We start from the raw sequence: 26,837 nt of genomic DNA, 5'->3' as shown, positions 1-26,837 counted from the left end.
GTGTCTGCAAACTCAGATTCTGGTTTGGCTTTTATCCTAAGTCATGTGGCAAGGCTTGTTAAAGGTTGATATTGCCTTTTAGGATTCCTACTTCCAGTAGGTGGCACTAGAGTCTTCATTCTCTCTGAAGAGACAATTTGTATATTTAATATCCAAGAGAAGCATTGCATGGCCTACAAGTTTCCTTACACTGACGTGTCAGGCATGTCACTTTTCACAAGGAGAAATGTTACCCCTTAGACATAAAGTGTGTTAAGAATCCCATATTTCACCTCTACGATTACTTCAACCTCTTCTCATTACTTCTCATATTTAGTCTTTTTATATATACTTTATAGTAGAACTACCATCTTCAAAGGACTAAAATGCTATTTTGATAGTAGTTGGTAATCTTCCTAAAATAGTTTTCTTTATACTAATTAAGGAACATTTTTCTGACGAAGAAAAGTCTGAATAATTTATTTGGAAAGTTTCCCATTCCCCTGATTATGTGATTTCGGACCCTGGAATCTAATTTTCCTTTAGGTTTTGGGAGAGTTTTTCTACCAAAGGCGAAATCAACATAAATTATTTCTACCCTTCTTATCCACAGTCTAATAGTCAAAATGTCCAAACTAACTACATCTTGAAACTGTACTTAAGGTATTGCATGAGCTATGTACAGCATGATTGGGGTGACATAGATTATCTTCAAGTAAGGTACATTTAGTACCATTAAGGTTAAGACGTCTTCCTCTTTATTAATATTCCATTAAAAATTAGTAAGCTGGCATTCTCATGCGTTTCTGGTCATTTTGATCCTTACTCGTTGCTGTGGCAAGCGAAGCTATGTTATGAGCCAAGCTTTAATAAGGGTCAGTATGGCCAAAGAACGATATTTTACTAATTTTTAATGGATTATTAATAAAGAGGAAGATATTTTATCCTTCGTGGTTCTGGATGTTTTTACTCAAAGAGAACCTGCTGCAAATAACTCTTAAAGTTTAATCGTTGTTTTAATTTTTATTTCATAATCAATAGTACACATGAAAATAGGAAACTTGGTTAGATATTTTAATCTGAGAAATCTGCTCATTTCTACTCCTGGGCTGATCATTCATTGATAAAATTCTCAATTCACGGGTAAAATCTGTATTCAGATAGGGAAAGAGGTGAGGAGGTAGGAGGAGCTAGAGTCAGAGCTCCTCCCCCTTCCGATCTACAAGGAGCCTTATCAGTAGCAACTGTCATTTCCTATCTCAGTAATGTAAAAATCTGTCTACACCAAATACTGATTTTATCTGAATTGAGAATATTGAGAATGTAAGATCAGTCCAGGAAAACAGAAAAGGAGATTTCTCTGATAAGATACTGTATATCACAAAGTTGCTCATTTTCATGTGTATTATTGATTTATGAAATAAAAATGAAAAGAACAGTTAGACTTTGAGGACCTACAACTATGTCCGTGCTTCCTACATGTATTGCCTACATGCCACCTAAGCCTTGATATGGTGTGTGTCCCACATGAGAAGGATCAGTTGTATTGTTTCCATTCAAGAAGTTGCCTTTCATTCTTTTGTTGAATTTTCTACACCCTTCTTTTGCTAACTTGGGCTTTCATGCCAATTTCATCCCTTTTACTTTCAGCTCTTGTCGTTAATAATAGACTGTCTTGCAAGAAGTTCATGAGAGGTTGACAAACACTCTACAAGAAGCTCGATTGTTACAAGAAAACCACGGATAGACATCACACATCTTTTCCTTCCTTTGGTGTAAGAAATAATTTGAGAAATTTAAGAACACCTTTTCCCAAATTGGTTAAGAAATTCAACAGATCATTTCAAATTGAGGCTCAAATTAATTCTGTAGGATTTCATTTATAGCTTCCGGCCATTTCTGTGTATCGCACTCTTTGTACACTTGACCACAGTTGAACTCTTTACCTCTTCACCTGCAACTCAGACATCTATTGGGGACTATCCTGAGAGTTGTGACCTGGGGTCTTCATACGGCAAACTCCAGTTCTTTGTATAAGGATGAAAAACAGAGAATTCCATACATTCTGCACCACAATTTGACCTAGGCCAACCCATCTGGGGCTAATCTTTATTTCATCCTGCTACTAAATAACACCAGACAATGCCCAGAGTTACACTGTTAAAAAAAAATGGAGAGAAAAAAAGCAGATCTTTTTTCGTTACTTCTACCAGCAACTTTGGGCCAATTCATCATTTGCAGATTCTTTTGAAATCACTTTACTTAACTTCTAGCATTTCATATAAATGGCATAAACGGTTAATGAATTTTGCGTAAGGTTAAAAATGGTCATTTTTATTGTCTTTAACCATTTTTGTGACGTTTTAGAGGAAGAAGTTGCAAGGTTTTCAAAATGATAAATGAGACAAAAACATCTGGAAGACTCACCCAGAGTGGTGAACTTAATAAAAAAACAGGCGAACACATAAAATAAACTTGCAAATGGAAAGATGAATTTGGAGCAAACAAAAAAGCCTGGAGTAACATTTCTGGGGAACAAAACGGTGGCACTTTTATTAAACTGGACGGGCTGACGTGGTCACACACCTGTTCCATCCGGCTCTTCCCCGGGTTCGCTCAATTCAGCAGAGCTCATTAAAACTTGCGAGAAAATGGCAGAAGTTGCAAAATTTTTGCACAATTCCACATTGTGCAAAAACATTGTGAATTTTCAACGTTTTTATGACGGTTTTCTGACGCTAAAACTTTGATGAATGTTTATTTCAAAGCTTTGGAAGTGTGCAAATCACACTAAAGGCCCCGTCACACTTAGCAACGCTGCAACGATCCCGACAACGATATGACCTGTCAGGGATCGTTGCTGCGTCGCTATGTGGTCGCTGGTGAGTTGTCAAACAGGCAGGCTCACCAACGATCAGGGGAGCAGCGACATCATGGAAAGAATCTTTCCACGATGTCCTGCTCCCGGTTACCAGCCTGCTGCTGAAGCAGGAGCAGGCTGGTAACCATGGTAAACATCGGGTTACTAGGGGCACACGCGCACCTAGTAACGCGATGTTTACCATGGTTACCACTCTGCTACAGTGAGCGGGAGGTTACCGCTCACTTTAGCAGGCTGGTAACCATGATAAACATCGGGTTACTAGGGGCACACGCGCACCTAGTAACCCGATGTTTACCATGGTTACCACTCTGCTACAGTGAGCGGGAGGTTACCGCTCACTTTAGCAGGCTCGTAACCATGATAAACAATGGGTTACTAGGTGCGCGTGTGCCTCTAGTAACCCGATGTTTATCATGGTTACCAGCCTGATCCCTGCTCCCGCTGGTCACACACAACGATGTATGCTGACCAGCGGGAGGGCAACGACCAAAAAATGGTCCAGGACACTTTGCAGCGATCAGCGACCTCACAGCAAGGGCCTGATCGCTGCAAAGTGTCACACATAGCGACGTCGCTGGTGAGGTCGCTGTTGCGTCACCAAAACCGTGACACAGCAGCGATCTCGCTAGCGATCTCGCTATGTGAGACGGGGGCTTTACAGTAGTATTCAAAATAATAGTCCAATATGCCTCACCAGATTAGTCACTGTTTTTAGTATAAATTATATTACCACATATCAAACAATTTACCAGTTGGTGCAGTAGATTGTAAGAAAACCAACAGACTCAGCATTCATGATCTGCATGTTTTTGAGTCTGTGTATTTGAATAATTAATTGAAAGGGGATGTGTTCAAAATAATAGCAGTGTGGAGTTCAATTAATGAGGTCAATCATTCTGTGAAGAAACAGGTGTGAATCAGGTTATTTGAGGGTGAAGCCAGCACGTGTTGTACATGCATTTCTACTTGAAAGCCTGAGAAATATGGGTCGTTCGAGACCTTGTTCAGAAAAGCAGTGTACTTTGATTACAAAGTTGATTGGAGAGGGTAAAACTTATAAAGAAGTGTAGACAATGATAGGCTGTTCAGCTAAATTACTCTCCAATGATTTAAAATGGAAAGCAAAATCAGAGAGACGTGGAAGAAAACGGAAGACTACCATTCGAACGGATCAAAGAATAGCCAGAATGGCAAAGGCTCAGCCAATGATCAGCTCCAGGATGATCAAAGACAATCTCCAGTTACCTGTGAGTACTGTGACAGTTAGAAGACGCCTGTGTGAAGCTAATCTCTTAGCAAGAAGTCCCCGCAAAGTCCCACTGTTAAAAAATAGACATGTACTGAAGCAGATACAATTTGCCAAAGAACACATCACCTGGCCTAAAAAGAAATGGAGAAACATTTTGTGGACTGATGAAAGTAAAATTGTTCTTTTTGGGTCCAAGGGCCGCAGACACTTTGTCAGATGACCCCCAAACTCTGCATTCAATTCACAGTACACTCTGAAGACAGTGAAGCATGGTGGTGCAAGCATCACGATATGGGCATGAGTCTCTTACTATGGTGCTGGACCTATTTAACGCATACCAGGGATCATGGACCAGTTTGCATATATTAAAATACTTGAAGAGGTCATGTTGCCTTACGCTGAAGAAGATAAGCCCTTGAAATGGGTGTTTCAACAAGACAACGACTCTAAACACACCAGTAAATGAGAAAAATATTGGATCCAGTCCCACCAAATTGAGGTTATGGAGTGCCCTGTCTAATCCCCAAAATTAGATAGAATGCTTGTGAGGTGACATCTAAAATGACGTTTCTGAGGCAAAGCCAACAAATGCCAAAAATTGTGGGATATAGTCAAAGCATCCTGGGCTGGAATAACAGGTGCCAGGTGCCAGAAGTTAGTTGACTCTATGCAACATAGATGTGAAGAAGTTCTAAAAAACTGTGGGTGTACAACTAAATATTAGGTCAGTGATTCATAGGAATGTTAAATCCTCAAAAAAAGAGCACATATTGTGAATTTGTAAAGATAAATGCAGACACTGCTATTTTGTAGAACAGCTAATGTTAATTTTTTGTTATTTTCTGTAAAGTAGTTAAATTATATACATATCTCTTCATGTTTTGAATTAGAAAACAGTGTGCAATGTTCTCAATGCATGGAAATAAAAACTAGTATATAGATTTTGTGCTTAACTCATGTTTTTGAACACACTGCTGTTATTTTGAACACTACTGTTAGCTTCATTTGGATGTCCATTTTTCGGAAGCGTGAGAAGATTATTTTGATCAGAGTTTGGTCTGCGCGTCATCAGTTTTTCTCGTATGTGGAGGAAAAAAAAATTCTCAACCTCTTTTTTTGACAGTCTTTGAAAATTGTCATCTGATGTCATCTGAGTGCGGTTCGATTTTTTCACTGACCCATTGACTAGCATTGCCGGTTTTGATCCGACCCTCGAATCAATATCAGGCATGTCTCAGTGAATTTTCCACAACAGAAAACTCACAGACACGTGAATGGACCCATAGACTATCACAGATACGAATACTATCAGTGAAAACCACGGATAGCACTCATACGTGAAAAATGTACATCTGAATGAGGCCTTAATGACTGCTATTCAACTACATGTATGTCCCTTGGCGGTCATTTAGAAGCCTATTTAGACTGGTTGATGAAATTTCCATCTCTATAGAATGTCACGGAGGTAACTCGCATACCCACTCAGCACCACCCTACTCACCATGCTAACAACAAGGCTTCTACTCGTGTTAACCGGGCTCGCTGAATTGTTGCCTCTTGCAGCACTGCTGCATCTGTTGGCTTTTCCAGGGGTCATGGCCAGTTTCTGCAGGAATTTAACCCTGCTGTGTCCTGCAGAGATTACATTTCCCTGCCTATCTTGTGCCAGCAGGCTCTTTATTATGCAGCTCCTCCCACCATTCCTGGCTCAAACGTTGGTTCCTAGCATGTTTGATGAGCTAGTGCCCAGTTTATGGTTTGTGTGTTTGTTCCTCTAATTTTTGACACGTGTACCCGTCCTGTTTGACCTCTCTGCTCCTGACCTCGGCTACCTATCCTGAACCTGTGCTGCCTGCCCTGACCCTGGACAATTTGGTTGCATCTTTGTCTTTGCCCTCCTGTACCACATACCTGTGCCACTGACCCTCCAATCAGCTGCTGCAGTCCCGGGAACTGCCCTGGAGTGGTACCGAGTGTCTATCAAGAGCCCAGCCTATCCTCACCACCAGAGGCTCTAGTGAAGACCTGGTAGACGCCGTCACTCCCCTCCAGGGTAAGCCCAGCCCGTGGCACAGTAAGTCCACATGCTGTAGCGTTACATTCACCAATCAGTGTAACTGCGCATTAAAGGTCTTTGTTCTCAGCACTTATCCTGTTAACAAAGGACAATATATCAAAATAATTTTTGACCAACTTTAAAAACCATTTCACCAATGAAAGAGCCTTTTGCGGGTGATTGGCAGCCTGTTTAAGGCAGGCTGGCCTCTAGTATCGGCCACTGTAAATGCACCCTAATTGTTGTTGCTGTTACTTGCTACTGATAAGTTGAAACTATTATCTTGCAGTAATGTAGTGTTGGGCAGGTTTAGCCGAAGGAAGACTGAGCACATGAATGCAAACCCACACTTAGGCTGAGTGCCCACTATGCGTTTTTCTAGAGTTTTTGCAGCGGAAATTCCGCAGCGAAAACGCTTAAAAAACGCTTGGCAATACATGCCCCATGGTCCCCAATGATAATCCGCATGTGCTGTGCACATGCTGCGGAAATTTCCGCTGCTGATTATCAGTGCGGAAAAATCCAGGGCATGTCTATTAATTTTGCGGAAGCGTGGCGTTTTCACCGCCATTGACTTGCATTGGGCCGCTTCAAATCCGCAAACATATTAAAATACTTGCGGATTTGAAGCGCATTTGCTGCGATTTTGTATCACAAAACCGCAGCAAATGGGAAGTGACCTCATGTGGGGGCGTTCATGCCATCCCATGAGCATCCCATAATCCATGAAGACGAGAATCCCATACCATTCCCATCTACCAGGATCATGGTTGCTCATCTGGGATGGTACAAGCGCATGAATCTCGACGTGGGATTAATGATTAGTGTGGTAAGTAGTGTCTGTGTGTCTGTATGGGGTGTATGTGGGGTCTGTGTGGGGTGTATGTGGGGTCTGTGTGTGGGTGTCAGCGGGCAGACATAGGCCGATGTGAGACTACTACTCCCATCGGCCTATGTCTGTCCCTAGTAAACTAGTGCCAGCAGGAGCAGCTCGATGGGAGCAGTAGTTTCCATCAGCCTGCTCCTGCTGTAAAATGTTACCCAAAATTAAAATTATTGCCCCCATATGTTTTTTGATTTATTGCCCCCATATATTATTGCCCCTATTTATTTTTTATTTTTCCCCTCCCTACCTTATTTGTTTATTTGCCCCTTTTTGGGGGGTGGGTTTGCCATCATATTCCCATATATATATATATATATATATATATATATATATATATATATATATATATATATTATTTTTATTTTTTATTGCCTCCAAGATTTTTTCTACTGTCCCTTTTTTAGTTTTTATCCCTGCCGATCGCCACCTAAAATAAAATCAAAAAAAAAAAAATACACATATACTCACCTAGACACCTAATTCCCCAAAGCCATCGATCTCCTGTAATAAAAAATAAAATAAAAAAACACAACCTTATCCTTACCCCTCCGTAGTAATCCACGAGTGTCCCACGAAGATCTTCAGTTTAGAGCAGCCACATAAAATGTGACCGTTCTAAACCACTGCCGCTAAAATGATGGGGCAGTAAAGTAGTCCCGTCATTGCATAAGCGAGTTAACCGGAGTTCAGGCAGCTCTGCTCCAGTGATCTCCTTTACGGCCCCGCTGACCGTGAGAAATTCCCACGGTACAGCAGAGCCGTAAAGGGGGTCACCGGAGCTGCACTGACTGAATGCATTCCGGTGACCTCATTCAGGGGCTCACGCTGCCGGGAGCAGACGTGTTCCCGGCAGTGTGAGCTTACAGAAGACATGAACAGCTGTCACATCTCCAGAATGTGCATGGGAGATCAGCGCAGGAACGTGGACAGGTAATTATTTTTTTTAGTAAATTAAGAATTTATTAAACTTGTGTGATTTATTTAATTATTTTTTTCTGGGTGTAGTGGTTTTTTTTAAATTCTTTGTAGGTTAGTAATGGGGGTGTCTTTTAGACGCCCCTCATTACTAACCTGGGCTTCATGTTTTTTGGGGTGGCCCCCCTGTACAATGGCCAGTAAAGGCTAAGCTAACTGCTGCGGCCTGGTATTAATAGCAAGGGAAGGGGCCATGGTTATTGGCTACTTCCCAGACTATAGCACCAGACCTCAACCGTCTGTTTTCTCTCTGCAGGTTATTAAAATTATGTGGGAGCCCACTTTTTTTTTTTCAATTAAGTATTGAAATGAAAGATTATTGGACAGCGTATGTAGGTTCATTCACTGAAAGCTCCTGCATACGCTGTAAGGCCAATTTCTCACGTCCACATATCCAAGTCACTACAGATATGCGTGATTGACCATGCTTCGGAATGGGTCTGTGTGTGGATCTCCGGTATGTGTGGAAAATGTCATCACCACTCGTCCCGGAGATTCAGGTGTGTTAAAGAGCCGTAGAATATAAGGGGGCGATTGTGGTTTGTGTGTGTGTGACCGCATTTATACACACATGCGTAGATATCTCCAGATGTTTTGCGTGTGTGTGTGTATATATATATATATATATATATACATATATATATATATATACAGTTAGGTCCATATATATTTGGACAGAGACAACATTTTTCTAATTTTGGTTCTAGACATTACAACAATGAATTTTAAACAAAACAATTCAGATGCAGTTGAAGTTCAGACTTTCAGCTTTCATTTGAGGGTATCCACATTAAAATTGGATGAAGGGTTTAGGAGTTTCAGCTCCTTAACATGTGCCACCCTGTTTTTAAAGGGACCAAAAGTAATTGGACAATTGACTCCAAGGCTATTTCATGGACAGGTGTGGGCAATCCCTTCGTTATGTCATTCTCAATTAAGCAGATAAAAGGCCTGGAGTTGATTTGAGGTGTGGTGCTTGCATTTGGAAGGTTTTACTGTGAAGTAAACATGCGGTCAAAGGAGCTCTCCATGCAGGTGAAACAAGCCATCCTTAAGCTGCAAAAACAGAAAAAATCCATCCGAGAAATTGCTACAATATTAGGAGTGGCAAAATCTACAGTTTGGTACATCCTGAGAAAGAAAGGAAGCACTGGTGAACTCATCAATGCAAAAAGACCTGGGCGCCCACGGAAGACAACAGTGGTGGATCATCGCAGAATAATCTCCATGGTGAAGAGAAACCCCTTCACAACAGTCAACCAAGTGAACAACACTCTCCAGGAGGTAGGCGTATCAATATCCAAATCTACCATAAAGAGAAGACTGCATGAAAGTAAATACAGAGGGTTCACTGCATGGTGCAAGCCACTCATAAGCATCAAGAATAAAAAGGCTAGACTGGACTTTGCTAAAAAAAACATCTAAAAAAGCCAGCACAGTACTGGAAGAACATTCTTTGGACAGATGAAGCAAAACCTCTACCAGAATGATGTAAAGAAAAAAGTATGGCGAAGGCGTGGTACAGCTCATGATCCAAAGCATACCACATCATCTGTAAAACATGGTGGAGGCAGTGTGATGGCTTGGGCATGCATGGCTGCCAGTGGCACTGGGTCACTAGTGTTTATTGATGATGTGACACAGGACAGAAGCAGCCGAATAAATTCTGATGTATTCAGAGCCATACTGTGTGCTCATATTCAGCCAAATGCAGCCAAACTGATTGGTCGTAGTTTCATACTACAGATGGACAATGACCCAAAACATAAAGCCAAAGCAACCCAGGAGTTTATTAAAGCAAAGAAGTGGAATATTCTTGAATGGCCAAGTCAGTCACCTGATCTCAACCCAATTGAGCATGCATTTCACTTGTTAAAGACTAAACTTCAGACAGAAAGGCCCACAAACAAACAGCAACTGAAAACCACCGCAGTGAAGGCCTGGCAGAGCATCAAAAAGGAGGAAACACAGCGTCTGGTGATGTTCATGAGTTCAACACTTCAGGTAGTCATTGCCAACAAAGGGTTTTCAACCAAGTACTAGAAATGAACATTTTATTTACAATTATTTAATCTGTCCAATTACTTTTGGTCCCTTTAAAAACAGGGTGGCACATGTTAAGGAGTTGAAACTCCTAAACCCTTCGTCCAATTTTAATGTAGAAACCCTCAAATGAAAGCTAAAAGTCTGAACTTCAACTGCATTTGAATTGTTTTGTTTAAAATTCATTGTGGTAATGTCTAGAACCAAAATTAGAAAAATGTTGTCTCTGTCCAAATATATATGGACCTAACTGTGTATATATATATATATATATATATATATATATATATATATATATATATATATTTATATATTATTTTTTAATCTTTTATTCCACCCTTTTTTTTAACCAAAAATTATTCAATGACGGTATGTTATACATTCTAGGTTGAAAAATATCCAGAAATCTGGGACAGGGCCAGTGAGGTCTATAAAGATAAGCAAAAAAAAGAGACGCTTGGGCCTCTGTTTTGAGGGAAATCTATACCCAGTGGGTGAATGCGGAACCACATGCCCAAGAGGAAATTAGTAAGTTTTTATTTTTGCATTTATTTGTACAATATTTTATATATATATACAGTATTTGTAATTGTATTTTTGTTGTTAAATCAGTACATAAATTGTTTTTTGCTTTGTTATTGCAGTGGCTGATATCAAAAGTAGGTGGCGATCGGTCACCCACCGCCTGGTCAAGTATCATCAGTCGGTGAAAAGTGGCTCATCGCCACATAAAAGAGAGGTGTCTTTTGCAGACGAGCTGGCCTTCATGTTAAGCAGCAGGAGTTTGCGGATGTAATTTCCCAATAAGTATTATTAATCTAAATGTTTACAAAAATGTTGTATTGACATGCCTTCTTTTTTACCTTTTATTTTATACAGAACTGAAGGCAATATCAGGGCCCCAACACCAGGTCCACAAGAGGACACAAGTACTGACCATGGAGCAGAGGAATCAGAGGACTTGTTTCTACTTTCCTCACCGGATCAATCAGTTTTTCCGTCCACTTCCACTGCTGTTTTGTCTGGTACCGGTTGTCCGGCCCCTTATTCTTCTTCAAGTCATGAGGACGTCGTGCCGGGTTCGGGTACTGCTGCTCCTGCTACAAGCGCTGCCGGTAGCTCTACTGGTGATGTGTCGAGGCCCACTGGGAGGGGGGCTGGTTCTGCTCGTCCCGTGGCATCGAGAAGGGCGGCACCAAAAAAGGCCAAAAGCCATGAGGGTTTGACTAGTGTGCTTGAAGCCCTCACTAATCGCACCCTCAGTCTTGTGGACAAGACAGCACAAGAAGATGACCTGGACAAATTTGCCTTGTCCATAGCTGGCCACCTCAGATCCATGCCATGAGAAAAGCAGAACATGTACATGACTGCAGCCAACGCTCTGGTCATGGCGATTGATGGGACATCAGTTATGCCCTCGTCCCCAGCTGTACTTACTGGGATATTCAATCTGTTCAATCCCAGTGGGCCTCCACGACCACCAGCAGCAGCAACCCAGCATTTTGGGCAGGTTGCAGCATACCGGCCTGAAGAGACGCAAGCCAATTATGGTCGCCAACCAGCCCCTGGAGCATCAGCACTTCTGCAAGGACCATCCCCAAACACCAGCTTTTCTCCAGAAATGTTTCCTGGGTACGGCTATGACCCAGATTTTCATAATTTTTAGTTAAATGATTTCCCCCATCCCTGTCATCATTTTTGGACCATAGCAAATACAGACAGCACCTGTAGGTCGTTAGATACACAATTTTTTAGAGAATGAGACAATGCGCTAACAAACACCTTTTTTTATGGTCACCTATACCAGGCTTCAGGCTTAGGGGACTGTGAGAAAAGGTGTTTAGTTTTATTTAATTAAACAACCTACAGGTGCTGCCCGTATTTAATGGCCCTAAACTGATGACAGGTCTGCCGTACACAATGTGTAATATATTCCAAAGTTATGGGCAATGATTGTCCCAAAAATTTATATAAAAGTTTATTGTTTTTTTGTTTAAAAAAATTGAACCACTTGTTCTATATTATGTATAAAAAAATATTTAAACTATTTGTGTTCATTTTATTTTTCAAGTGTATATGTGGTTGGATTGGGTTTAACTGAAAAAGTGGTACCCTGATCTGCGCTGACCATAGCGCAGGTCAGGGGAACTCTAAATTTGGAAAGTTATTCAGCTACTCTACGTGTGTGGTCGGCTGTAAACAGTCGTTTTTAAATTAGAACTATACTTGCATATTTTTTTCCACAACAAAGTTTTTGATGGATACTACTCTCAACATTGTTCTTTGTTAGTTCTTCTCTTAGCGCAAGCAAATGACAATGGTGAGTGATGACTTTAGCAGACAGTACTTGTGAAGAGCGCTCTAGGTAGTGTTATGGTTAATTTTTAATACCTAAATATCATTATTAATTAGAAAATCAATTTATATTTTTACTACGTCTGAAGTCTGCTTGACTGTTTTAAGACATACATTGTGAAATGCCTGACTAAAATACTGGTTTCCTGTGAAGTTCCTGAGAAGTTTTTTACGTTGGGTCAAGGGAAATGTGCATACTACTGATAAGTCTATTTTGGTTTCCTGTTCAGCTGTATGTAACAATGAAGTTCCGCTTTTTGTCTAGCTAATAAAAATGGTGAGTCTATGTTGCCACACCAGAAGACTCTACCTGCTGACAATGAATGTCACATGTATTCTGTCTCTCTCCCTTCATCGATGAAATACCTTAATTTGGATCTCACTGGCAATGTGAAGACCCTTTTGCTGTCTATTCCAAAGTTTTCCTTAAACAAAGAGGGTCTCCATAACAGTTCATGGTGCCGAAACCCGGGATTGTCATAACCGGACCTCCTTTGGACCCGTCAACAAGGATCTCTCTGGGAATTACGGAATGAAATCCGCGGTAAGTAATCCCTTGTATTACTACTAATTCAGTACTACCTAGAGGGCTCCAGGACGGGTAATTGGTGGTCCTAACAAGACAATCTTTTTTAACCCTTGCCAGTGATTGATTTTGCTGTCTTATATGTTTCAATGTGGTTTTTAGATGTATAATTGACGATTGAATGACGGTTGAATGATAATTGAATGAAGTGACGAGTAATCAACCTTGCCCAGCGTGTCGGGATTAGGCACCTCTGCAGTTCTTCTGTATATTTCAGGAGTCAGAGGATTGTTTTATGTTGTTTTTTGTCTATGTCATAAATGTCTGGTATGATATTGTAAACTATGAGGATCCTTGAATGTGGGACTGAATGATTTTTGATTGACAAATAAAGGACTACGGTCTCTGCTTGATAAGGGATCCCGTTAGGTGTGTTCCTTCACATGTGGTGGAGAGGAAAATCGGTCCGTAAGAGGATCAGGGAAGTGTGATTGCCTATAACAGAGGAATCCTTCATGGTAAGGTAGTACTCTGAGGGTATTGAATTCCCCTGTAAATTGATAAGGGCACCTTCAAGAAAGGGGTAACTGAATGCAGTTTTTAGCCCGAATACAGCAGGGGGATTAATATCAGCAATTGTGCAGTGTACATTGAATGATTGACGTATTGTTAAGTCATTTTTGATGAATCAGAATAGTTGTCCTCAGTGTCTGTGTTCTGTTTTGTGTAAGCTCAAGAGAGGCAAAATCATAGTAGCTGAAATTCTTGCTTAGCCTGTATACCCAGACTGGGAAACATATAGTATAAAAAGTAACACTTATTGCAGATATAATTGTCACATAGTGCCTTTACAAGGTGTAGAAGGAAAACCTTTGAACTGGGAAATGTTATATGATCATGCAGAAATAATTGCAATAGTAGGTGGAGAATTAGGCTTGGTATTGTTTTTTGTTTGGTTGTGTGCAAGAATCTCCCTAGCTCACAGGGCTGGAAAATCAGTGTTAGTACTTCCTTAAAGATCTGTCTCCCGAGGCTCAGAGGAGACTGGGACAGGATCAGATCTGTCTTTCGAGGATCAGAGGAGACTGGGACGGGATCAAATTTAGAGTCTGAGAGGCTCTAGGTGTGCTGAAGAGAGTTCTGCGGTAACTCTGGCACAGTGGTTGCAGTCATGGGGACTGGCAACAGTAAGGAATTGACTAACCTAAAGGGCGAGGCCCCAGTTCCAGCATGTGAGATAGTGGAGAGACTGAAAGGGAAAGAAGCAGTAGAAGGATGTGAAATAATATTGAGGAAATTTGGTATGGGAAAGTGGGGAAATTTGGAAGAGAAGGAATGGGAGAACTATATCTGCAATTGGGAAGGATGGTTGAAAGATAAGGCTAGGATGTGGTTAGAAGTAGCGAAACGGCTCTCAATGAGTGAACATAAATCAGAGGAAACCAGGCATGGAACTGTCTATGTAATCTATGATAGTTTGAAAAACTCTCAAACCCCTGTAGTCTCTGTACCTGATGTAAATTCTGCATCCCCTTCAGCACCACCGCCTTGTGCTGGGTCAATGGGATGGACTTGCAGACATTGTGGTCATCAGAATCCCCCTGGGGTTAATTGTTGTAGGTCCTGTGGTTCTTCACACCCAGGGACAACACCCAGGGTGCCTCTGTTCCCTATGAGGACCACTAGTCATGTACAGTTTCAACCTCCTGGGATGGCTGATAATGTTCCGGTACACGATTCCCCCAAATGTGGCCAATAGAAACATATCGGCCTTAGTCCCCCAGTGAACTTATTGCCCTCGCTACACAGCTCCCAGATCCCCAAAAAATACCCCTTTCAAGATCTACCAAGTCCCTTTGGGCATTCTTGGGCCTTGTCCAGTACTGCCGTCTCTGGATACAAAATGCCTCTAGTATTATGGCCCCATTGTTCCAATGCCTCAAAACTGAGCCTTTCACCATTAATTCTGAGGCTATTGATGCATTTCACACCCTCAAGCTCATTCTTTCTACCTCACCAGCTCTAGGTATACCGAATTTTGACAAGTTTTTTACTTTGTACTGCCACGAACAGGCTGGACTTGCGTCTGGTGTCCTTACCCAAGAACATGGTGGTAGGCAGCGCCCTCTAGGGTATTACTCTGTAACCCTTGATGCAGTCAATATGGGTTCTCCTACTTGTGTTAGAGCTGTGGCTGCTGCTTCAGAACTTGTTAAAAAGACAGAGGACATAGTGTTAGGAAGTCCCCTCACACTTCAAGTTCCTCATGCTGTATCTGAAATACTTCAACAGGCTCAGACCCGTCACCTCTCAGCATCAAGGTTGACAAAATATGAAGTCTCACTCCTTACACCTCCCCATATAACTATCAAACGCTGTAATGTTCTAAATCCAGCTACACTACTTCCAGTGGATTTAGTAAAGGGAGGAAAGTATCAGGATGTGGAAGAGGGAGAGACCATGAGCCAAGATTTACCCCTGTTTTTAAAATTAGCAGATGAGGAAGCTCAGTTTGATATGGCACATGAACATGATTGTCAGGCATTGATGGAAGCTGAAATAAAGGGCTTGGCAAATATTACTGATGTGCCACTCACTAACCCCTCTGCTGAGTATTTTGTAGATGGATCCAGAGCTTGGGACAGTGAGCAAGGACGATGCATCACCGGGTATGCAGTAGTCCACAATGGTAAGGCAGTGATACAAGAACCACTCCCCTCCAGCTGATCTGCGCAAGAGGCAGAGCTTAAAGCACTCGCTGCAGCGTGTAATCTGGGAAAAGGTAAAGAAATTAATGTATTTTCTCACTCGCAATATGCTTATGGTGTTGCACATGACTTTGGCGCCATTTGGCAAAGCCGTAATTTCTTGACCTCTGCTTGCAAACCTATAAGGAATGCAAAAGCGGTAGAGCAGCTACTCACAGCACTCACCCTTCCCCGAAGGGCAGCCATAGTCAAAGTGTCAGCACACACTCGGGAACAAACTCCCCTTGCAGTAGGGAATGCTTTGGCCGACCAGGCAGCTAAGGAAGCAGCACGATCACCTCTGACAGAGATACTGGCTATCGCATGTGCGGGAACCCCAGGAGACTCAGAGTCAGGGAGTGCAGGAAGCCCACTTTCAAAAAAGGAGACGTCCCCTGCACCGGTCCCAGTGGCCGTGGACCTCGAACTACTGCAGGTCTTCCAGACCCAGGCTTCCCCCCACGAGCAGAATGCATGGGTCAAAGCAGGCGCCATACAGTCAGTGTCAGGGGTATGGCAGGTAAACAAACATATTTGCCTTCCACGCTGCCTGTTCCCCATGATGGCTGCCCTTGCACATTCTCCTGTGCATAACTCAAAGGGTGTTATGTGTGCAGTGGTGCTACAAAACTGGTGTGCCCCAGGGTTCCCGAATACGGCTGCAAAGTATGTTCAAGAATGTCTAGTTTGTGCAAAACATAACCCTGGTAGGCCTATTCGGGTCCCACGAAAATGCACACCAAAACCAGATTACCCATTTCAGAGACTGCAGGTGGACTACATACAGCTACCTAAGGTGGGTAATTATGAATACGCCCTGGTATGCATTGACCTTTTGCCTGGGTGGCCAGAAGCTTGGGCAGTGACTAAAGCAAACACAAAAACTACTGCTAAAAAATTGATCAGTGAGGTGGTTTGTAGATATGGGTTGCCCGAAACTATAGAAAGTGACAGAGGAACCCACTTTACTGGGGAACTATTGAAACAAATCATGGTCACTCTTGGGATAGAACAGGCTTTCCATGTTCCCTCTCATCCACAAGGTAGTGGGTGTAACATACCTGGCGGCGTCCTTGCATGGTGGTCCATCTCCCACTGTGCAAGAGGGCGCACTTGATCTCCTGTCCAGAATGTCTCTCTGGCTTCCCTCCATGCTGTCTGTTTGTGTCTGTTTCTGCTGCTTAAGGGCGGCGCCCGATCACTTCCTGCCTTTTGTACCTGCTGTGGGTCACACCCCTTGTGCGTCCTCAGCCTATTGCTGTCTGTCACTTGGTATATAGCTCAGCAGCTCCCTTCTATCCCTGCCTGAGCTTAGTGTTTCCTTCAGTGTGTGCTTGCACTCTGAAGGTGCCAGGTCCCGTCTCTTGTCTCCTGCTTTTTGTATCAGTTCCCGTGTCTGAACTGAGTCCTGTATTTCTCCTGCTTTGCGGTATCAGCTCCCGTGTCTGAACTGAGTCCTGTATGTCTCCTGCTTTGCGGTATCAGCTCCCGTGTCTGAACTGACTCCTTTCTGTGTTCTCTTGTCTGTCCTGTCTGAACACGCTCCTAGCCTGTTCCTTCCGCCTTTTAGTGGCCGATTTCCTAGACCCGCTCCTGTGTCTGGTTTGTCCTGTCTGAACACGCTCCTTGCCTGTTCGTTCCGCCTTCTAGTGGCCGATTACCTAGACCCGCTCCTGTGTCTGGTCTGTCCTGTCTGAACACGCTCCTTGCCTGTTCGTTCCGCCTCTCTGGGGGCCGTATTCCCAGACCCGCTCCTGTATCCCTCTGCAGTGTCGGTCTCCTCCGTACACTCAGTTCCAGTCTGAACTCTCTCCTGTCCTTTACCTGTTTTGCCTCTATGTCCGTTCCCTTCCTTTTTCTGCAGAGTCTGAACTCGTACCTAACTCCTGCTTGTTGTCTCTGCAAGTACTGTGTGAGTATCTGGCTCTGTCTTTCCCTTCCTGTCTGTTCCGTGTGAACAGAGCCCTGTCCTCCCTGCTCAGCCTTGTCTGCACTCTAGCTGTGCTTGCCTGTAACCCTCTGCCTGTATTGTTCCTGAGTCCCGGTGTGTACTGGGTCCTATCCCGCCTGTGTTCCTACCTGCTAGTGCCTCCCTGTCTGCACTCTAGCTGTGCTTGTCTTTACCCCCCTGCCTGCATACCCGCCTGCCTGCATACCAGTCGTGCCTGCCTATACCCACCAGTCTGTGTACCAGCCTACCAGCCTGTTCCTGTATTCCCCTGTGTGGGTCAACAGCCGTGTCCGGGGTCTGTCCTGGAGTAGCACCTGGTCCCTCTGCTCGGTTCCTCCTTGGTGCACTGGCGTCGTATGCCGTCGTGCGACCCTGGTCGGATCGGGTGAATACCTAGTCACGCCCCTCCAGGCATTCACTCTCCGGCACAGTCCAGTGGAATCACTACCAATCACACGCACACGCCGCTTAGCCCGGGCGTGTGCATAACAGCATGCTCAGGCCATGGTTCCCGTTGAGCCCCACGGCCTTCGCTCTTTGAGAAGTTTTTCCAGCGAATACATGCATTAAAATAAAATAAATAAATTTTTTTCCCCCTTTAGCTGAGTTCCAGGCGAATTACGCACCCGTCCAGATGGATCTATCAGCCCTCGTTCCTGCGGATCCGCCACGTTACTATGGGGATCCAAGACAGTGTCGTGCATTTGTGGAGCAATGCATGCTACACTTTAAGGCCTACCCTCTCTATTTTCCTTCCGATTGGGCTAAAGTGGCCTTTATGATTGACTACCTAGCGGGTGATGCCTTGAAATGGGTCACCCCCCTATGGGAAGCATGGGATCCTGTCATCCTTGACCTGCAGGCCTTCCTGGTGGCCTTTCGTATGGTCTTCGAGGACCCTAACTCTGAAGCCCCTGCTGAAGCTTCACTTCCCAATATCCCGGAGCAGCCCCGACGGGTAATGTGTGTGGGTAGCGCAATAGTCCTCCAGCCCAATGAGACTACTGCCCACCCAGAATCCTCACAGGGTGACTACGCTTTCCGGAATACTTCTCTCAACCTCAAGAGGCAGTCCAGACGTGCTAGACTTAGAGGCAAGCCGTCACGCCAGGGTCTGTCCTCCCTGAGACCTCCTGACCCCAACCTTGAAGTCCCTACTGAAGCTTCATCTCCCTGTATCCCGGAGAAACCCCAATGGGTAATGTGCGTGGGTAGTGCACCAGTTCTCCTGGCCGAAGAGACTTCTGCCCATCCTGACTCCACACAGGAGAACTTCCTGCACCCGGCATCAGATGCTTCTTTCTCTTTAACCGGTGTGCATGTCCAAGGATGCTCCAAAGCTGTGGTTACCTCAGAGTCTGTGCACCTCTACTACCTGGCGGAGGATCCCCTGTTGCCTCCTGAACCCTCCGGGATACCACTCGATGACAAATGGAGAGAGACTTCTCTACACCCGGTACTCAATACTTTGTCCGCTTCGTCCTGTGAGCCTGACAATGGGTACCCCAAAGTGGTAGTTACCTCCGAGTCTCTACACCCCTCCGACCAGGCGGAGGATCTCCAGTTGTCTCCTGAACCCTTCGGGGTGCTACCTGGTAGCGAAAGGACAGAGACTCTCCTATACTCTGTACCTGATACCTCGCTCGCTTCGTCCAGTGAGTCCAACTTAGTGTACTCCGAAGCAGAGGTTACTCCTGAGTCTCTACACCCCTCCGACCAGGCGGAGGACCTCCAGTTGTGTTCAGAATCCTTCGGGGTGCCACCTGGTGGTGAATGGACAGAGACTTTCCTATATCCTGGATCTGATACCTCGCTTGCTTCGTCCAGTGAGTCCGACCTGGTGTACTCTGAAGCAGAGGTTACCCGTGAGTCTCTACACCCCTCTGACCAGGCGGAGGACCGCCAGCTGTCTCCAGAACCCTTCGGGGTGCCACCTGGTGGTGAATGGACAGAGACTTTCCTATACTCGGTACCCGATACCTCGCCTGCTTCCTCCAGTGAGTCCGACCTAGTGTACTCTGAAGCAGAGGTTACCCGTGAGTCTCTACACCCCTCTGACCAGGCGGAGGACCGCCAGCTGTCTCCAGAACCCTTCGGGGTGCCACCTGGTGGTGAATGGACAGAGACTTTCCTATACTCGGTACCCGATACCTCGCCTGCTTCCTCCAGTGAGTCCGACCTAGTGTACTCTGAAGCAGTTGTTTTCTCTGAGCCTCTGCACTCTTCTGACCCGGCGGAGGACCTCCAGTTGTTTCCTGAATCCTCCGGGATACCACCAGATAACAAAGAGACAGTGACTTTTCCTCATTATGTACCTGATAACCCGTCTATTTCTTCCTGTGAGCTTGACAAGATGTACCTCGAAGCAGAGATTACCCTTAAGTCTCTGTCCCCCTCCAACCCAGTGAACGACTGGCCCTCGAATTCCCTGCGGAAGATTCTGGCAGGCCTGAAGAAGAGGGGGCGTAAGGGGGGAGGTACTGTAACATACCTGGCGGCGTCCTTGCATGGTGGTCCATCTCCCACTGTGCAAGAGGGCGCACTTGATCTCCTGTCCAGAATGTCTCTCTGGCTTCCCTCCATGCTGTCTGTTTGTGTCTGTTTCTGCTGCTTAAGGGCGGCGCCCGATCACTTCCTGCCTTTTGTACCTGCTGTGGGTCACACCCCTTGTGCGTCCTCAGCCTATTGCTGTCTGTCACTTGGTATATAGCTCAGCAGCTCCCTTCTATCCCTGCCTGAGCTTAGTGTTTCCTTCAGTGTGTGCTTGCACTCTGAAGGTGCCAGGTCCCGTCTCTTGTCTCCTGCTTTTTGTATCAGTTCCCGTGTCTGAACTGAGTCCTGTATTTCTCCTGCTTTGCGGTATCAGCTCCCGTGTCTGAACTGAGTCCTGTATGTCTCCTGCTTTGCGGTATCAGCTCCCGTGTCTGAACTGACTCCTTTCTGTGTTCTCTTGTCTGTCCTGTCTGAACACGCTCCTAGCCTGTTCCTTCCGCCTTTTAGTGGCCGATTTCCTAGACCCGCTCCTGTGTCTGGTTTGTCCTGTCTGAACACGCTCCTTGCCTGTTCGTTCCGCCTTCTAGTGGCCGATTACCTAGACCCGCTCCTGTGTCTGGTCTGTCCTGTCTGAACACGCTCCTTGCCTGTTCGTTCCGCCTCTCTGGGGGCCGTATTCCCAGACCCGCTCCTGTATCCCTCTGCAGTGTAGGTCTCCTCCGTACACTCAGTTCCAGTCTGAACTCTCTCCTGTCCTTTACCTGTTTTGCCTCTATGTCCGTTCCCTTCCTTTTTCTGCAGAGTCTGAACTCGTACCTAACTCCTGCTTGTTGTCTCTGCAAGTACTGTGTGAGTATCTGGCTCTGTCTTTCCCTTCCTGTCTGTTCCGTGTGAACAGAGCCCTGTCCTCCCTGCTCAGCCTTGTCTGCACTCTAGCTGTGCTTGCCTGTAACCCTCTGCCTGTATTGTTCCTGAGTCCCGGTGTGTACTGGGTCCTATCCCGCCTGTGTTCCTACCTGCTAGTGCCTCCCTGTCTGCACTCTAGCTGTGCTTGTCTTTACCCCCCTGCCTGCATACCCGCCTGCCTGCATACCAGTCGTGCCTGCCTATACCCACCAGTCTGTGTACCAGCCTACCAGCCTGTTCCTGTATTCCCCTGTGTGGGTCAACAGCCGTGTCCGGGGTCTGTCCTGGAGTAGCACCTGGTCCCTCTGCTCGGTTCCTCCTTGGTGCACTGGCGTCGTATGCCGTCGTGCGACCCTGGTCGGATCGGGTGAATACCTAGTCACGCCCCTCCAGGCATTCACTCTCCGGCACGGTCCAGTGGAATCACTACCAATCACACGCACACGCCGCTTAGCCCGGGCGTGTGCATAACAGTGGGAAGGTGGAACGTCTCAATGGTACCTTGAAGCTAAAAATCCAAAAGTGCATGGAAGAAACACACTTGTCCTGGGTAGATTGTTTGCCCATAGCATTGTATTCAGTGAGGACTGCCCCAAGGGGGAGGGAGAAGCTGTCCCCATATGAAATACTGCTTAGTAGTGTCCCTAAGACAGGGTTGTATTTCCCACAGCAGCTGCAGGCCTCCTATGGTTCTCTCACTGAATATGTTCTGGAGTTGCATAAACATTTGACTGTTACTCATAATCATGTTCTTTCCTCTATCCCAGACCCCAATTGCCTCAGCGGCACTCACATTTTGGTACCAGGAGACTGGGTCGTGGTAAAGAGACATATGAGGAGACCACTGGAGCCCAGATACAGTGAACCATTCCAAGTGCTGTTAACCACTGCCACTTCGGTCAAGCTTCAAGGCAAGGACCCTTGGATCCATGCCAGCCATTGCAAAAAGATTTTGAACCCCAGCAGCAGCAAAGATGATGACCCTGTTTGTTTGAACTATGGTGATAGCAACCGTACCCTTTGCCCTAACTCTCCATGAAGTACTTAAAGAGAACTGGGATAACAAACTGATAAAGCATCACCAAGTCTTACTCCAAGACATGAACTCTAATGACCGTCCTAAGAACTGTTGGATATGCACCCATAGTCCAATATCCTCCAATACTATGCCTTATTTAGCTATTCCAGTTACTTTGAATGAAATGTTTACTTAAGTAACTACACTTTTCCTAATAGATTAAGAACAACAAAGAAAAATAAGGCTGTAGGTCTAACTGTAGCTGCTTGGGTGACTGAGCCATGGTTGTTGTTTAACAGGAGTGGTCCACCTCTAAGTCAGACTGAAATGCCTTGGGCAACCAGTCGTGTCGACATCTCCTGTTATCCGAACTTTACCTCTTGCAGCTGTATTCAGATAAAATCCAGAGGGTTTCCTTTCTCTACAGCTAACTATTCAGAGTGTAATGGATCTGCTACCACTACTACGCAGTGTATAGCGGTTGATGCCACTCTCAATCCTAAGCTTCATTGTGTAAATGTCACCTTGCAAAATCTAATATCAGGTTTTACCTCAAATGACACTCAGTATCAGGGAAAGAATTATGGAAAAATTAAGCACCACCTTGTTATCTAAATGGATTGCTAGTCTGTTCAACAACACTGCGATTGGAGCACCAGACAGTTTATATATTGTATGTGGACATCAGGCTTACAAGTGGTTACCCAACAATTTCACAGGAGTTTGCACACTGGCCTTTCTGACACCTTCTACTTTTATAGTACCACACACAAGAGTAGATATTAAAGCAATCCCGCTACACACTGTACAGATGAGCTGCAGATGACAAGCCCAGACCAAATGGTAAACCACATCTTGTAGAAATGGGGGTGGCTAACAATTTTTTTTAGTGTCTTATTCATTTACCCATTCATAATGCAAATGTGGGATAAGTTGGTAGAGGCGACTGATCATCTAGATGACCAGATCTTCCAGATTCTTGACGTTCTCAATACATATAATATTGTACAGAAACAACTAATTACAGTTACTAACCAACACACCATAGTGATAGATTACTTGACTGCTAGAGAGGGCGGGATGTGTCAGATAATAGGCCCTACCTGTTGCCACTACATAGACCCTGCAGGAAATTTCCAGGTAAAGACCAAGATAGAGATAGTTAGAGAAATGAGGGATGCGTGGCTCCAAGAACATCATGTCAACAAAGATTCCTGGTGGAGCGACACTTTCTCATTTCTTAATCCTGTCAGTTGGTTCAAGGGTATAGGTGGATGGCTAATGGGTATCCTACAAGGTATTCTACAAATAGGAATTTTGATATTACTAGTGTATATAGTTGCCAGGATTAGTATATTTGCTATCAAGAGACTATGCAAGAAAACACACAAGATTAAGCATCACAGACCTGCGAAATATAATACCACTTCTCCTATAAACATATATGATGAGATTTACAAGCAAGATATTTGTCGGTGAATGAGATTCATCCCCTCCAGGCTTCCATAGCATGGGGACGTAGCTGATGAATAAATTGTTTTGTAAAATAATAAAAAGAGAGGAATTGTTATGGTTATTTTTTAATACCTAGATATCATAATTAATTAGAAAATCAATTTATATTTTTACTATGTCTGAAGTCTGCTTGAGTGTTTTAAGACATACATTGTGAAATGTCTGACTAAGATACTGGTTTCCTGTGAAGTTCCTGAGAAGTTTTTTACGTTGGGTCAAGGGAAATGTGCATACTACTGATAAGTCTATTTCGGCTTCCTGTTCAGCTGTATGTAACAATGAAGTTCCGCTTTTTGTCCAGCTAATAAAAATGGTGAGTTTATGTTGCCACACCAGAAGACTCTACCTGCTGACAATGAATGTCACATGTATTCTGTCTCTCTCCCTTCATCGATGAAGTACCTTAATTTGAATCTCACTGGCAATGTGAAGACCCTTTTGCTGTCTATTCCAAAGTTCTCCTTAAACAAAGAGGGTCTCCATAACAGTAGTAACGACAATTCACAGGCACTGATATGCGTGGGTTATTCACTTTTGCGTTGACGTATGGTCCTAAAACAATACGTAGAAGGTGACAATTGAACAAATATTGGAGACAAGATTAATAATTAAACCAAATTTATTTTTCTTTTAAAAACATTTTTGGGCATTTTTTGAAAAAAATAATAGTCTGGAAGTTCTTCTTTTATTGGTCATCAGATCTTCTCTGCTGGTCAGGCTGCTCAACACCAGCACAGGAGAATTGCCATTACATGGCACCTTCAGGTCTCATGAAGTAGTCAGCGAAGGTTTATCGCACCCTGACACCTGAGTTGGATGGCCTTACCTGACCCGAGTTGACAACTGGAATTAATTCAGACAGCTGTGACTCCTCATCTACCTCTGTGCTGTATTCACGAGCATAGTTGTGGAGTACACAGCATGCCTTAATTACATTGTCAACGGTCCCTGTATCCAACTGGATGGCAGTGTGAAAGATCCTCCATTGACTACACATGATTCCGAAGGTGCATTCCACATATCTGCGTGCACGACTCAGCCGATAATAAAAATCCTCCGCCGGTCATTCAGTGACCCTCGTGGGTGTGGGCGCAGCAGGTTGGTCATTAAGGGAAATGCCTCATCCGATACCATCACAAAGTGAACTGGATGCGTGGAACCCAGCAAAGGTCTTGGAGCTGGGAGCGTTCCACCATCTTGAAGAATTTGCAGCCCAATCTGTGATGATTGAAACACCCGAGAGTCCCCTGTACTGCCATAAGCACCAACGTCAATGGCAACAAATTTGTAATGTGCATCAGCCACCGCCATCAGGACCACAGAAAAATACTTCTTATAATTAAAGAAGCGTGATCCTGATCGTGGTGGCTGCTGAACTCTCACATGTTTGCCATCAACAGCACCTATGCAGTTGGGGAAATTGGCCACAATTTGAAAGCCTGCTGCAACCTGCAGCCAAGTCTCCTCGGTTGGGGAAGGCATCACGATGGGCTGCAATTTCTGCCAGATGACGCTACATGTGCACATCACAATTCTGGAAATGGTGGATTTACCAACCATAAATTGGAGGTGCAGTGATGTATAGCTCTCTCCTGTGGCCAAAAACCTGAAAAGGAAAAATATAAAATTAGAAAAGCCGGAAAAAGAGAATACAAGCCAACATTATAATTCTCCATTATTGATTACTATGGAAAAAATTACGGACTTTATTGCAAAATACTATTCCAGCAATGAGCGCCATTTTTTTGGGGGGGGGGTTCCACATTTTGTAGGTGTTTTTTCATCTTTTGTTTGCTCTTGAGTTTACACCAATTCTATTCTGTTTTTATTTTGTGTCTGTGTTTGCCTACGATGTTTGCTCTAGAGTTCACACATCAGTGACCTTTTCAATTTGATCTCTGTGCATTGTTATATCATGGACAAGCCAAAAATAGTTACACAAAAACAGACACAGCGGAGCCCTCACCACAAGGTGACTAACAAAACCAGGTACACCTGACTGGAGGGGCGAGCTGCTGTGCCCATTCATGGGTGGTGGAACTACTGTCATTGTTCCTATGTGATTATTAAAATACAAAATCGCACAAGGGCTCTTTCACACGTCAGTTTCTACGGTATGAGTGGTGACAGTTTCCAGACTTACCGGAGACAAGAGACATAATCATTGCTATTACTTTATTCTTAATTTTTACAGGTGGGGACACATAACTAAACCCCTCATCATGGTCCCTGCTGGTGCTGAGCACAGCGCCAGCAGAAAACCATGATGAGGGCAGCGTTCAGCACCAACTCCTTGGATTAGCGATTGTAGTGCTGACTCCCAGAAGTCCGTCCATGTGATCCAGGTGCAGCACACGTAACGCACACAACTACAACACGGAAAACACACACATATATATATGGAAATATATATGGAAACATTCAACTTACTGCAAGATGATGAGCAGCCTTTCCTCAGCAGAGATGGCCTTTCACATTATGGTGTCACTGTAGTCCAGGTCAGGAGAAATAAGGCTTAGCAGCCGATCAAACGCAGCAATGGTCAGACGGCAAAACTGCTGAAATTTTTCTGGAAAACTTTTTTAAACAGAAACCAAAAAAAAACACAGATTAAAATATAATTTTGTTACATAGCATACCAACAAAAAATCCTTAAAAAAAAATTGTTACACAAGGGTGACAATATACTTTTTTCCCATATAACTTACCTACTTAAATCCTGGTAAAGAACATTGAAGTGGCCCTTGTCCGCCCGCTCCTGCAAAATAGAGTGCACCCACAACTTTTTGGGTCTTCTTCTCCTCCTTAACCGCTCCTATGGAACAATAATAGGTTAGTACACACTACATAAAAATGATGTAAACAAAAAACATCTACTTTATATTTATTACCTGCTCACAGTAGTAGTGCAGGAGATTTATGGCAGTCAGCAGCAAAAGGTGTATGCATGGTCTGCTGAGACGGAGGGGCTGCAGTTCCTGTGGCATCCTGTCTATTGCAAAAAAAAAAATGGTGAAGAGGAGTTGAACTAGGAAATGACATAAGAAGTTTCCCTTTTTTTCCCACTAACTTTATTTGTGTTCAAAATGCTTAAAATACAGTACAGACCAAAAGTTTGGACACATCTTCTCATTTAAAGATTTTTCTGTATTTTCATGACTTTGAAAATTGTACATTCACACTGAAGGCATCAAAACTATGAATTAACACATGTGGAATTATATACTTAACAAAAAAGTGTGAAACAACTGAAA

At 44.1% G+C, this 26,837-nt stretch overlaps 2 long non-coding RNA genes across 2 annotated transcripts in view; one reads left to right on the top strand and one right to left on the bottom strand.

Moving 5' to 3' along the window:
• The window catches only part of LOC141257992 (uncharacterized), a 56,417-nt gene extending 43,814 nt beyond the window's left edge, over nucleotides 1–12,603 (top strand). Inside the window, exons 2-4 of the long non-coding RNA XR_012318161.1 lie at nucleotides 10,460–10,600; nucleotides 10,717–10,864; nucleotides 10,952–12,603. This is a non-coding gene — a long non-coding RNA (uncharacterized lncRNA). The remainder of the gene's footprint in view (nucleotides 1–10,459; nucleotides 10,601–10,716; nucleotides 10,865–10,951) is intronic.
• A 13,414-nt stretch (nucleotides 12,604–26,017) lies between these two features.
• Nucleotides 26,018–26,584, bottom strand: LOC141257991 (uncharacterized). Its single transcript, XR_012318160.1, has 3 exons — nucleotides 26,475–26,584; nucleotides 26,292–26,398; nucleotides 26,018–26,160 (listed from the first exon to the last, which is right to left on the bottom strand). It is a non-coding gene; the product is annotated as an uncharacterized lncRNA (long non-coding RNA).
• Nucleotides 26,585–26,837: the final 253 nt, after the last annotated feature.

The sequence above is a fragment of the Phyllobates terribilis genome, unplaced genomic scaffold (genome assembly GCF_046119375.1).
Source record: "Phyllobates terribilis strain yellow unplaced genomic scaffold, ASM4611937v1 Scaffold_3__8_contigs__length_932513732, whole genome shotgun sequence".
In the NCBI taxonomy this organism is placed as follows: domain Eukaryota; kingdom Metazoa; phylum Chordata; class Amphibia; order Anura; family Dendrobatidae; genus Phyllobates; species Phyllobates terribilis.
This window is presented reverse-complemented; position numbering and strand designations above follow the sequence as displayed.